General features: G+C 43.3%; 1 protein-coding gene across 3 annotated transcripts in view; it reads left to right on the forward strand.

The window, feature by feature from the left end:
• PCDH10 (protocadherin 10) overlaps positions 1–14,510 on the forward strand; it is a 143,927-nt gene that overhangs the window by 84,391 nt on the left and 45,026 nt on the right. The window lies entirely within an intron of this gene.

The following is a 14,510-nucleotide window of genomic DNA, read 5'->3' on the forward strand; positions in this document are numbered from 1 at the left end:
GGCTGAAGACTGCTTACTAAACCCTTTTTCAGAGCTTTGTGAGTATACTCACATATATACATTTGTTGACAGTAGGACTCCTGAAGAAGGCAGATCCAACAGAAACATGCACCATGTCATAAGAACTTAAGAATAACCTTACTTGGTCAAACTAGTGGTCTATCTAGCCCAGTATCCACTTCTTTAGGGTGACCAAGTCACAAGTACTTGGCAAAAACCCAAATAATAGCAATATTTCATGCTACCAATCCAGGGCAAGCAGTGCCTCCCCACATATCTCTCTCATTAGCAGACTATGGACTTTTCCTCCAGAAACCTGTCCAAATATTTTTTTAAACCAGCTACTTTAACAGCTCTTACCACATCCTCTGACAATGCGTTCCAGAGCTTAACTATTCTGTGAATGAAAAAAAAATATTTCCTCTTATTGGTTATAAACGTATTTCTCTGTAACTTCGAGTGTTCCCTAGTCTTTGTAATTTTTGATGGAGTAAAACATTGAACCACTTCCATCATATCTCCACTCAGCTGTCTTTTTTCCAAGCTGAAGAGCCCTAACCTCTTTAGTCTTTCCTCATACAAGAGGAGTTACATCCCCTAACACCTTGGTTGCTCTTCTTGGAACCTTTTGCAATTCCACTATATCTTTCTTGAGATATGGCGACAAGAATTGAACCCAGTACTCAAGGTGAGGTCACACCATGGAGCGATACACAGACATTATAACATTCTTACTCTTATTTATCATCCCTGTTCTAATAATTCTAGCTCCTTGTTTGTTGTTATGGCCACCACTGCACATTGGACAGAAGGTTTCAACGTATTGTCTACAATGATACCCAGATATTTTTCTTGGGTGCTGACCCCAAAGATGGACCCTAGCATCTGGTAACTCTGATTTGGGTTATTCTTCCCAATGTGCATCACTTTGCATGTGTCCACATTAAATTTCATCTGTCATTTGGATGCCCAGTCTTCCAATTTCCTAAGGTCTGTGTGCAAGTTTTCACAGTCTGCATGTGTTTTAACAACTTTGAACAGTTTAGTGTTAGCTGCAGATTTATTCACCTCACTTGGCCTTCCAATTTCCAGATCATTTATAAATACGTTAAATAGCACCGGTCCCAGTACAGATCCCTCCAGCTCTCCATTACCCTACTCCATTGAGAAAAATGGCCATTTAACCCTTTTCTGTCAGATAACCAATTCTTAATCCTCAACCAAACATTGCTTCCTATCCCATCATGCTCTAATTTTCTCAGGAGCCTCTCATGAGGAACTTTGTCAAAAGCTTTCTGAAAATATAGATATATGACATCAACTGGATCACCTTAATCTACATGTTTACTCACACCTTCAAAGAAGTCAAGCAAATTGGTCCTCTCCTTCTTTTGGTCCCACCTATTTACCTCAAAATGTACTCTTATGGGATATATATTTTTGACTACATTGGATTTTATTATTTGATATAATCACAATAAACTTGTCTTACAACGGGATGGTTGGATAGGCTGGAGTGAGCTTAGTTGGAACCTAGGCAATACCAGGTGGACTTTAGTCTATGGCCCAGAAATATCAAAGAGGAGACAAGTTAATTTAATCATGTATTTTTAATAAGAATAACTAATGAGCAGACTGGATGGACTGTTCAGGTCTTTATCTACCGTCATTTACTATGTTACTATGTTCATTCTGATCCTGGGTTGAGTTTTTCCCATTGTGTGCCCTTTAGTAATCATAATAACTGAACTCACACAAATTCCCCTGATCAGTAGTTTACATACTCTTGAACGTTTGTGCTGATTATACACTCAAGTTGACACACACAGGTTGAGATACAATGCAACACAATACAACCTTTATTTGTATACCGCCGATACTGCCATGAAGTTCACAGCGGTTTACATAAGTAATTATGGTGATACAAATTAACAAGATGGCAATGAAGGATAAGGATCCACACCTATGCCTTGTTTGTACATTTCAACCAGGTCTAGACTGACTTTGCTGGTTACTGAAACATGGGGAAAACAAAAAAATTGTCAAAGGATTTGCGAGCAAAAATAGTTTAACTTTTAAATCGGGAGAAGAATGTAAAAAGATATCCAAAGATTTGAAAATACCAATCAGTACTATTCAAACTTTGATGAAGAAGTAGAAAATTATGTGTTCTTCTGTTAACACCAAGCCATGGTCAGGTAGACCAAGAAAGATTCAGACGCAACTACCAAGAAACTTTGTAGGGATGCAAAATGCCAAACAGCACCTTGAGCACCTCAAACCTTTTGAAACAAATTCATTTGGAGTGATGAGACCAAAACTGAATTTTATGATCACAACCATAAGTGTTATGTTTGGAGAGAAATCAACAAGGCCTGTGAAGAGAAGCAGACCATCTCTACCATGAAGCATGGGTGAGGATCTCTGCTGTTTTGGGGGATGAGTTACAGTGACATGGGGAACTTAGTCAAAATTGATGGCAGGTTGAATAAATATTGGAGGAGAATTTGCATTCATCAGCCAGGAAGCTGCTTATGGGGCGCACTTGAACTTCCAACATGAAAATGATCTGAAACATAAGGCCAAGTTGACCCTTCAGCTGCTGTAGCAGAAAAGAGTGCAGGCTCTGGAGTGGCCATCACAGATTCCCAATCTCAACATCGTTGAGCCACAATGGGGACAACTCAAACATGCAGTTTATGCTGGAGAACCAAAGAATTTACAGGATCTGGAGGCTTTCTGTCAAGAAGAATGGGCCTCATTCACAACTATCAGAAAAGACTGCAAGCCACTATTGATGCAAAAGGGGGCAACACATGATATTAAGGACTAACGATATGCAAACTTTTGAAGAGGACCATTTTAGTATTTTGTATATCGCTATGATTGTGCTTCTCTGTGATGTTGTCTCTACTGAAACCCTGTCAGAAACCTGCCTAAGAATGATGAATCCCATATGTGTCTAGATCAGTGGTCTCAAACTCAAACCCTTTGAAGGGCCATATTTTGGATTTGTAGGTACTTGGAGGGCCTCAGAAAAAATAGTTGATGTCTTATTAAAGAAATGACCATTTTGCTTGAGGTAAAACTCTTTATAGTTTATAAATCTTTCCTATGACTAAGTCTTAATAATAATAATTTCTAGCTAAAGAGACATATGATCAAAAAACTGTTTTATTTTACTTTTGTGACTATGATAAACATGCCGAGGGCCTCAAAATAGTACCTGGTGGGCACATGTGGCCCCCGGGCCACGAGTTTGAGACCACTGCTACCCATCCCTTCATTACTTTAACCACCAAAGGTATGGACACCACAGGTCTGTAATTATTCAGGACTAGCTGATGCCCCGGCGTTGCACGGGTATTTAATTATAGCAATAACACTGTAAATGGATTCAAATAAAGATACTTTATAGTGGTGAATGAAATTATTTTTTTACAGCTTTATAAAAAGTACAATATTCAAATTATAATGTGAAATATTTGACAAAATGAATACAATACAACTAACACAAAACTTGATTATAAACAACATTTTTAGTTTCACCTCCTGGAGCAAGAACATATAAATTCTTGGGTGAAGAGACCCCCAGAACATATCACCCCAGGTAGTGAGGGATCTGCATACCAAGTTTCGTTCAAATCGGTCAAGCCGTTTTTGCGTGATCGCGGCACATACACACACACACACACACACACATACATACACACATACATACCTCCGATTTTATATATATATAGATGTAGCTACCGCCTTTCTTATTTTTCACAATTGGAGTTAAACCTATTCCCTCAGTTAGCATTGGAAATTTTCCAGTCTTAAAATGAACATTTAGCCAGTCTAAAATCAGCCAAGAAAAACCTTAGAAGCAGATCTCATCAGGTAAGCTAGACATATCTGATATACAGTTAAGTCTTCTGATAGTCAAAGGAATTAGGTTTCGCAAACAGGCTAACTCCCGTTTGTGTATCGAATGATTTTTAATTCGGAATTCCCTTTCTATTGAAATTATATATATATATATATTTTTTTTTTTTTTAATAATTTTTATTATTTTATTAAATTACAATAGTGTAATACAGTAAATTGATATGAAAATATTACAAGAAAACACTATTACAAGCAGAAAGTATAGAATCATAACTCTAACTGCCCCCCTTCCATCAATTATTGATATTAACAATATTAAAAATCTTAATAAGAAGATTCAATATCTACGTTAATTAGTATCTATCCCTACCCAACCCTCCTAACCCAGATGTGTAATGAAAAAACTCAGAAGGCAATATATTATCTATTACTTTGAATTCGCAAACAATGCCAATGGATTCCAAATTTTGTTAAATAGAACATTACTTCCTCAACGTTCTGCGTTTACTCTTTCAAATCTATATGTAGTACATACATTTGTCCACCAAAATGTGTAATTTAACCTATCATGATTTTTCCAATTTTTTGTGATCATTTGAACCCCAATACCAAAACATTTTTGTTTAGAGAATATTGAATCGATGATTTAATGATCAATTCATTTCCCCCCCCCCCCCTCCTTTACAAAGCCACACTAGCGTTTTTAGCGCCGGCCGTAGAGGTAAGAATTCCGACGCTCATAGAATTTTTATAGTTCACGTAAACCTATTCAGCTCAAAGCAGGTCACATGAAAGAGTTTTATATATGAAGATTTAAATATACAGGGAGATATAGACTGATTATATAAAGATTTAAGGCCTGCTCAGCAAAGGGGTATGTTCATTAACTCCCAATGACGTGCAAAAATATCTTTCCTGCAGATTTAAACTGGAATTCTTTTTTTTTTTTTAAGTTCAAAATGTTTATTGGTTTTATATAACAAACAGTAAAATAGCAAGTACAAGCAGAGTCAGTACACTCAACAAGAACAGTAAACAGTCTGCAATACATAGTACAATCAAGGCAAAAACAACATAAACGCAAGTACAATAAGAAAAGTAAATATGCAGAAAAGGATCAGAAAAGAAAACAAACAAGAAAAGAAACAAGCTGCCAATGAAATTAAAATCATAGAACTACAGAGATTCACAGAATTCAGTTAAAGGCGCCCAGAGTTCTTTTAAAATTCCAGATTGGGATCAATTTATTGAAGTGTTTACTGAAATAACCAAGAGCTTTTAAGATGATCATAGAGTTCTGGAAGGTGCATGTCGAATTTGAAAGCAATGTAGGAAAGCAGGAGGATGGAACAGAGAAATTTTAAATGTCAGCAGAAGACATTTATAGACTATTCTATAACTAATTGGAAGCCAATGTGCTGATTTCAAAAGAGAGATGTTACATGATCAAATTTTTGTTTCCCAGTAATCAGTTTAATAGCTGTGTTTTGAATCAGTTGTAAACGATTTGGGTTCACAGTCATTCACGTGCGGGACAAAACCGCGCCGACATTTGAGCCCAGACAGTTGTGCTCCGACGAGGGTGAGTGAGGGGGGAACCCCTCCAGTTTACTTAATAGTGTTTGAGCTGCCGTTGGGGGCGTTTGGAACCCCCATTATAGAAGAAACTTAACTTTTTCCCGATTTTTTAGGAAAAAGTTAAGTTTTCTGTATAATGTGGGAGGTTGCACCCCCCCCCCACACACACACACCCCACAACGACAGCACGAACAGTATTAAGTAAAGTGGGGGGGTTCCCACACACACACCCCGTCGGAGCTCTTTAAAATTAACGTTTACAGCGGCGTGCTGGAGTCTTGCGTGCAATTGTCTGGGCTGAAATGTCAGCGTGGCTTTGTCCAGCGTGCTTTTGTCCCGTCACCCTACCTTTGTGTTGGATTCCAGAGTAGAGCGTATTACAGTAATCTATGTGGGAAATGAGTGAGTGGACAAGAATATGGAGCGAAGGTGGTTTTAGAAAAGATGAAATGGAACATATCATATGCTGCTTATAAAAGCACTAGTGTTTAAGCCCGTTACATTAACGGGTGCTAGTAAAGCCTCCTTCCCTCACATGTCCCCAAATTTTAAGCCCCAGCTCCAAACCCAAACTTGGATCAGTGACCGCACAGGCTGAGAAACAGGAGAACATTTAAAGGCCCGCGGCTTCCCCCCTCTCACAGCGAGGCGAGAAGCAAAGGGGGCCACGCACCGTACCTGCGTTCAGCGGGTTGACGAAGGCTTCCAGCCACGGGGCGCTTTCTTCCGTTCAGCGACCCGCCTTCGGGCCCGCACCGTGAGCTATGGCCAGCTCGTGCCCGGGCTCTAAGGCGCAACATCAGCCCCCCCCCCCCCCCCGGGTCCGCTGCGGGAAGATTAGAGATGCTCCTCCTGCAACGCCTGGCAGGAAGAACTGAAAGCCGCCGCCACCGCAGAATACAGCCACGGAGGGCAATCGGGGAGGCCAGGACGCATGCAGGGAGAGAGCTTGCCTGCGCTTCTCCAGCGGTTGGTGAGTGAGGGCAGGAGGAGGGGAGTGGCCAGAGTGTTCCCTGCTGCCGCGTTCTAAAATAGAATCCGGCCACGGATCAGAAAACACGGCGGCAGGGAACACGAAACCCTAAGTGCGCATGCACGCTTAGGGTTTTATTATATAGGATTTTTTAACTACTGCCGAGATTTGTAAACGTAAGTCCAATTTAGTATCCAGAACAACTCCAAGAACTTGAGTGGAAGAAGCTAGTGGTACTAGTGTGTGCGTGAGATAAATAGGAATTACTAGGTCAATGTGATTTGTCCTACTAAGTAAAAGTATTTTAGACTTATTGGGGTTAAGTGATAAACAATTGCAGGAAGTAATTTTTTGTACGCTTTGATTGAATCACTATGTCAAGCTCCGTTCTTGCAGTATTCAAATCCAGGCTCAAGGCCTACTTCTTTAAGGTTGTTTTTAACTCCTAACCCCCACTCGCTGTAGGATGTTCATGCCTGATGAACTCTCCAACCTCCTACCTGTCATGTTTGTCTGTTGAGTCAATTGTAAGCTCTTGGGGGACTGTGTCTTGAATGTTCTAATGCAGTGGTCTCAAACTCAAACCCTTTGCAGGGCCACATTTTGGATTTGTAGGTACTTGGAGGGCCGCAGAAAAATAAATAACAATTTTGCATGAGGCAAAACTCTTTATAGTTTATAAATCTCCTCCCCCCCCCCCCCCACGAAGGCCTGCATGTTCCCCCCTTCTTTGCAGCGTCCTCCAGCTTCCCCCTTGGCCTCCCGATCTTAGTTTCAGCTAATTACGGCAGCTTGCAGAGAGGACCGCTGGTGCTGTAGAGTTCCTTGCAGGCTGCCATTGGCTTCCGCAGCATGTTCCCTCTGCCATGGTCCTGCCCCTCCTCTGACATCAGGGGCAGGATCGCGGCAGAGGGAACGTGCTGCGGAGGACGATGGCAACTTGCAAGGATCGCTACAGCACAGGCAATCCTCTCTGCAGGCTGCGGTAATTATCTGAAGGTAAGAACGGGAGACCAGGGGGGGAAGCCGAGCGACGCTGCAAACAGCGGACAGCACTAGTATAGGCAGCACTAGTACAGACCGTGGGCCGCAAAATAAATAGTACCTGGCGGGCCGCATGTGGCCCCCAGGCCACAAGTTTGAGACCACTGTTCTAATAGTTCTGCTTATGCCTAGAAGCGCTAAATGTCCTTGAGTAAACCAGTGAAATGTTAGATCTGAATTCTGGCTGTTCTGGCATCTGCATTTTTTTTTTTGGGGGGGGGGTGGAGGGGTTGCCTCTCCCTTTCACTGTTTCTGTTTTCACATTTTCATTGAATTGTTTTAAGACGTCATCTCTCAGGCACTTTATAGGTCTTTAATTGGGCAAATTGTAGAAATCTGCATCTGTAGCTTTTTTTTTTTAGCTTTTCCTTGATATTTTTGCTTTTTCATCTAATTTTGAGCCGTCTCTCTGTTAGATTTAAATGCTGGTTTTTAGTTTAAAATTGAGTCAGTGACCCCAGTAGTGAGATGTAGGGCTCCTTTTACTAACGCGCGCTAAACGCTAACGCCTCCATAGAGCTTGCGTATTTTTCATTTAGCGCGCACTAAAAACGCTAGCGCACCTTAGTAGAAGGAGCCCTTAAACTTAACCGTTCGGTTCTCTCTTATATTTTAACGCCTGAATTTTTGCCATGCCGTTTGACACTCACTGAATTTAATGATTTGGCTCAAAAATATTTTGCAGATTGAGAGAGGTTGCTTTTGAGTTCTTTGTTCCTAAATTTGCTTATCAGTTTCACTAAGCCAGTGGTCCTGCTGGAACCTTTTTCTTTCTCCTTAGAGACTCAGGGATCAAAAAATATAATAAGGAAGTCAGAAAAATATATACGATATATATGTTAAAGTAGACTGACTTATGATGAAAAAGTTCTATCTACAGAGAGTGATCAAATCATGTATATTCTGCTCAGAGATATGAAACTCACAAGGAAGGCTCGAAAGCCACCTTAACCAAAAGAGTTCACCTTCCAGTCATTGCGACTTTTACATGTATAGTACCGTATTTTCACGCATAACCTTGCGCGTTATACACGTGAGCGCGTTTTACAAATTTTTTTTAACATAGTCCCCCCCCCCGACGTCCGATTCACCCCCCCCGCAGGACCGCTCGCATCCCCACCCCGAAGGACCGCTCGCACGCACCCGCACCCCCACCCTGAAGGACCGCTCGCACCCCCACAGCCTCCCGACCCCCCCCCCCTCATCATGTAGAAGCTCCTACCGGTGTCTTGCTGCTTCCTCTTGGCGGTCCCGGCCCTTCTGTGAGCCCTGCGTCTGCGCTGCTTCCTCTTACAGCGGTCCTGCCCTTTCTCTGACACCGGTAGGAGCTTCTACATGATGAGGGGGGGGTCGGGAGGCTGTAAGGGTGCGAGCGGTCCTTCAGGGTGGGGGTGCGGGTGCGGGTGGGAGTGCGTGCGAGCGGTCCTTCGGGGTGGGGGTGTGAGCGGTCCTGCGGGGGGGTGAATCTGACGTCGGGGGGGGGCATCAGGCTTTCAGAGTGGGGACAGGACTTCAAGGGGGAGAGGAGAGTCGGGGCGGGCGAAAGGAGAGTCGGGGTGGCCAGAGAAGAGTCGGGGCGGGCGAAAGGAGACTCGGGCGGCGACGGGAGAGTCGGGGCAGCATGCGCAGTATACGGGTGTGCGCGGTATATAAAATTTTTTTAACATATATTTCGGTTTCCCGCGCGCTATACCCGTGTGCGCGTTTTACACGGGTGCGCGTTATCTACGTGAAAATACGGTAGATCACTCTCTGAGACTTGGTAGAACAAAATGTTAAATAAATCAAAACAGTTCAAGGAATGGTTTCACGATTGCTGTAATAAACTTTCTTGGAACTCTTCATTTAGTTGGAATGTATCACTAGAAGTCTTTATATGATTCAAATGTGTCAACATCCATAGTATGCAAGGATCAAAGATGGTAGATTTTAATGCAAAAGTACTTGGCTTGTAATGACAATTTGGGGGGTATTGATCATTCCCTGTAGATAGAACTTTTTCATCATAAGTCAGTCTACTTTAACATATATATAGAAACCTTTTTCTGGACACAAATTGAGGAAAATCTGCATGTCGGCGTGGAAGCATTTCCAACGCCTGCCCTTTCTAGTTCGTGTATTCTTGGGGTTAGTTTTTCTGCTTCGGTGAATATCTTGTTCGGTGTCATTGTTCGTCCTGCAGCTGCGGGGCATATTGCTTCCGATTATAATGATTTTGATTGTGTGAAAGTGTCTCGTTATTTGTTTTGCTTCTTATTGTGGTTTGGGCCCTCTTTTACGAAGGTGCGCTAATCGATTAGCGCGCGCTAAACCTTAGCCCGTACATGTTAGTCTATGGACGCGCTAGCGTTTAGCGCTCGCTAATTCTTTTAGCGCATGCCAATCGGTTATCGAATCCTTCGTAAAAGAGGGGGGGGGGGTTAGTGTACAACACGTTAACCGTAGTGCGGATTTTAGCGCCGGCCGTGGCAGTAACAGCTCTGATGCTCATAGGAATTCATACGAGCGTCGGAGCTGTTACTGCTGCGGCTGGTTCTAGAAAAACTGCCGTGGTTTTGTAAAAGAGGGAGTAAGTTTACATGTGGACGTTTTGCATTTCATCAAGTGCTGACAGACTGAAATTTAAAAAAAAACCAAAAACTTATTTTAAACTAGTGTTTAAGCCCGTTAACATTAACAGGTGCTAGTAAAGCCTCCTTCCTTCACATGTCCCCAAATTTTCAGCCCCAGCTCCAAACCCAGTGCATTTATAGGCCCGCGGCTTCCCCCCTCCTCACAGCGAGGCGAGAAGCAAAGGGGGCTGCGCACCGTACCTGCGTTCAGCGGGCTGACGAAGGCTTCCAGCCACGGGGCGCTTTCTTGCGTTCAGCGATCCACCTTCAGGCCCGCACCAAGAGCCATGGCCAGCTCGTGCCCGGGCTCTAAGGTGCAATGTCAGCCCCCCCCCCCCCTGGGTCCGCTGCGGGAAGATTAGAGACGCTCCTCCGGCAACGCCTGGCAGGAAGGACTGAGAGCCGCCTCCGTCGCTGCTGAATACAGCCACGGAGGGCAATCGGGGCGGCCAGGACGCATGCAGGGAGAGAGCTTGCCTGCGCTTCTCCAGCGGTTGGTGAGTGAGGGCAGGAGGAGGGGAGTGGCCAGAGTGTTCCCTGCCGCCGTGTTCTAAAATAGAATCCGGTCACGGATCAGAAAACACGGCGGCAGGGAACACGAAACCCTAAGTGCGCATGCGCGCTTAGGGTTTTATTATATAGGATGCAGCTATTTGTATCTGCTTTCATGCAAGGAAATATTTCTATTTGTACAGTTAATAGATGGAAGTGGGCAAGAAATGTTAAGAAGACGCAGCTTTTTGTAATGTTGATTTTGTGTTATGTGTGTTTTATATGGAAACTGCCTAGATATGGTGTATGAATAAAATAAAAATAAGAAGCATTTTGTAGGGGAGAGTGTGGCTCAGTGGTTAAAGCTACAGGCTCAGCACCCTGAGGTTGTGGGTTCAAATCCCACGCTGCTCCTTGTGATCCTTGCCAAGTCACTTAATCCCCCCGTTGCCCCAGGTACATTAGATAGATTGTGAGCCCACCAGGACAGACAGGAAAAAAGCTTGAATACATCAATAAATTCATGCAAACCATTCAAGTTTCAAGTTTATTATGGGACTTGATAAATCGCTTAATCGGATATTCTAAGCGATTTACATTTAAAATTTACAATATAAAAACGAAGAACAATAACAATACAATACATACAATTTAAATAATGGCTAAAAAACTCTAAATTTGAACATTGTTAAACAAAGGGAAAGGAGGGATGAAATACAATTTTAAAGTAAAGAAGAAACATTGAGGGAAAATACAAAAGGGATATAGTTAAAACAGGTTTAACCAAATAAATATAATTCATGAAGTATAAAATTATGTAGAAAAGGCATCTGAGCTCCCCTGAGTGAACAGTATAGAAAACTGAATAAATAGTCTGAAAAGCTTCAGCCTCTGATAACCAGAGCTGGTATTGTGACATCATAATGCCTCATTCCACCAATGCCTAAGAGCCAACCTCAGCAATGATGTCACAATGGCTCAACTGTCCTATACTCAGCTCACTTTTGCTACACTTTAATTTCTAGAGTAGTGTAGTGGTTAAAGCTACAGCCTCAGCACCCTGAGGTTGTGGGTTCAAACCCAGGCTGCTCCTTGTGACCCTGGGCAAGTCACTTAATCCCCCCATTGCCCCAGGTACATTAGATAGAGTGTGAGCCCACCAGGACAGCCAGAGAGAAATGCTTGAGTTCCTGAATAAACACAGGTAAACACAGGTCCCTGGGAGAATTGTATAGAAAAATGAAAAAAATAAATAAAGTTAGGCCTCCTTTTACGAAACTGAGTTTCTATGAGCGTTGGGAGCAGCGCGGGCCATTCAGCGCAGCATCTCGCGCTAGAAACTGCTATCGCAGTTTTCGTGAAAGAGGGGGCAAGTCTTTTCTTATTCTGTAACGGTAGCCTTAAGGGTTTTTTTTTCATCTATTTATTCTATAGTTGGTTTGAATTTCTGCCGGGAAGATCATATAAACAGAGAAAAATGTAGGCAAGTTGGAAATGGTGCTAGATACCAGGATGGCTGTCCTTGCCGCTACTGCCCCCATCTCTCTCCTCCCGTACTTATCCAAGTCGCTCGAACATGCTGTTCACCGCTGTTGTCTTGACTTCCTTTCATCTCAAGCTATTCTTGACCCTCTCATACGAAGAAAGACCGGGCAAACTGCAGCTCTATACCCTAGAGGAGCGCAGGGAAAGGGGTGACATGATTGAGACATTTAAGTACGTCACGGGTCGTGTCGAGGTGGAAAACGACATATTCTTTCCCAGGGGACCCTCGGTCACAAGAGGGCACCCGCTCAAACTTAGAGGAGGGAAATTTAGTGGTGACACCAGGAAGTATTTATTCACAGAAAGGGTGGTAGGTCACTGGAACAGACTTCCGGTACAGGTGATAAAGGCCACCAGCGTGCTCGACTTTAAGACTAAATGGGACATCCAACCTACGAGGGTCGAGTTAAGGAACTAGGTCATTAGCATTCAGACTTAATGGGGTGGGTCAATAGAGTGGGCAGACTTGATGGGCTGTAGCCCTTTTCTGCCGTCATCTTTCTATGTTTCTATGTTTCTACCTTCGACAGAAACCGCCCTTGCTAAAGTCTCCAGGGACTTGATCCTGACCAGATCCAAAGGCCCCTATTCTAGCCTCATCCTTTTTGATCTTTCTGCTGTTTTTGACACTGTAAATCACCACCTACTCCTCGCCACACTCTCCTCACTTGAATTTCAGGGCTCTGTTATTTCTTGGTTTTCTTCTTCTCTCTCCCATTGCATGTCTGTGCGAGTTCTAGTGTATTCTACTCCACTGCTATCCCACTGTCAGCCAGAGTTCCTGAGGGCTCTGTCTTGGGATCTCTTCTTTTCCATGTATCCTTATTCCCTTGGTGCTCTGATCGCCTCCTACGGTTATCAGCATCACCTTTATGCTGATGACTCCCAGATTGTTCTCTCTACTCCAGAAATTTCTACAGGAATCCAGGCCCAAGTCTCAGCCTACTTCTTCAACATTGCTGCCTGGATGCCTCACTGAACATGGCCAAGACTGAGCTTCTTATTTTTCCTCCTAAACCCAGCTCTCCTCTTCCCCATTCTCTGTTTCTGTGGACAACACTCTCATCCTCCCTGTCTTATCAGCTCGCCACCTCGGGGTCATCTTTGACTCCTCTCTCTTTCTCTGCCCAAATGCAACAGGCTGCTCACACCTATCGCTTTTTTCCTTTTTAACAGTTGTTCCGAACCCTGTCCCGTAGGACTATCAGCCAGTCAGGCTTTCAGGATAGCCCTAATGAATATGCATGGGGTAAATTTGCATGCCTGTCACCTCCATATGCAAATCTCTGTCATGCATATTTATTCGGGCTATCCCAAAAATTCAACGGACTGGTGGTCCTCTAGGTCAGGCTTGGGAACCACTACTCTATAATATCAACAAAATCTGACCGTTCCTTTCTGAGCTCACTACCAAAACCCTTATCCACACTTTTATCACCTCTCGCCTAGATTGCTGCAACTTGCTTCTCACAGATCTCTCTCTCTCTCCCCTTCAAACCGTACAAAATTCTGCTGCACAATTTAGATTCCACCAATGTTGCTATGCTTGCATTACCCCGCTCCTCAAGTCCCTCCATTGGCTCCCTATCCATTTCCGCATATAGGTCCAGCTCCTCTTATTGTGTAGCCCCTCAGTCTCTCTCCTCTCTTATCTTTCCCTGTTCTCCTTTCTGAGAACTCTGTTCATTGGGTAAGTGTCTCTTATGTGTACCCTTCTCCTCTGCTGCCAACTCCAGTCTCTGTCCCTTCTATCTTGCTCCACCATATGCCCGGAACGGACTGCCCGAGTTAGTATGTCAAGCTCCGTCTAGGCTAAAAGCCTACTTTTTTGAGGCTGCTTTGAACACCTAACTCTTACTAATGTCTGTTTTACCATTCCGTCTATGAGAAATTCCCTAACCCCTATTTGTCCCGTTTGTCTGTTTTGAATAGATTGTAAGCTCTATCGAGCAGAGATTGTTTCTTACGTACGTCTGGCAGCGCCATAGAAATGCTAAGTAGTTTTAAGAACTAGCAGTAATATGATAAGTATAATAACATCCAACTTTTTCCTAGGGAAAGTATACTTAAGGTAAAGCATGGTATCCATGGTACAAGCCAGTGACAATCTATAGGCTTCCCTCATTCTGTGAAACTAAGCAAGTTCACGGTAAGAGGATATGCTTGATCCTACACTTTTGCTAAAAGTTGAATTGGCAGATATACGGCAGGATGGAAACCCCAATATTATTGTTAGTTTTCTGTTCCTAATGAGTCAAAATGAGAACTTAGCCTTGTAAAGCAAGGCAATTCTGGGCAACATGTTTGCTTCACAAGCCATTAGTTGTATGGTGTACTTGTAACTGGAGGTAACAGAAAAACGTGTGGGAGAGGTGTGGTGCACTGGTTAGAGC

This window comes from Geotrypetes seraphini, chromosome 1 (assembly GCF_902459505.1).
Source record: "Geotrypetes seraphini chromosome 1, aGeoSer1.1, whole genome shotgun sequence".
Lineage (NCBI taxonomy): Eukaryota > Metazoa > Chordata > Amphibia > Gymnophiona > Dermophiidae > Geotrypetes > Geotrypetes seraphini.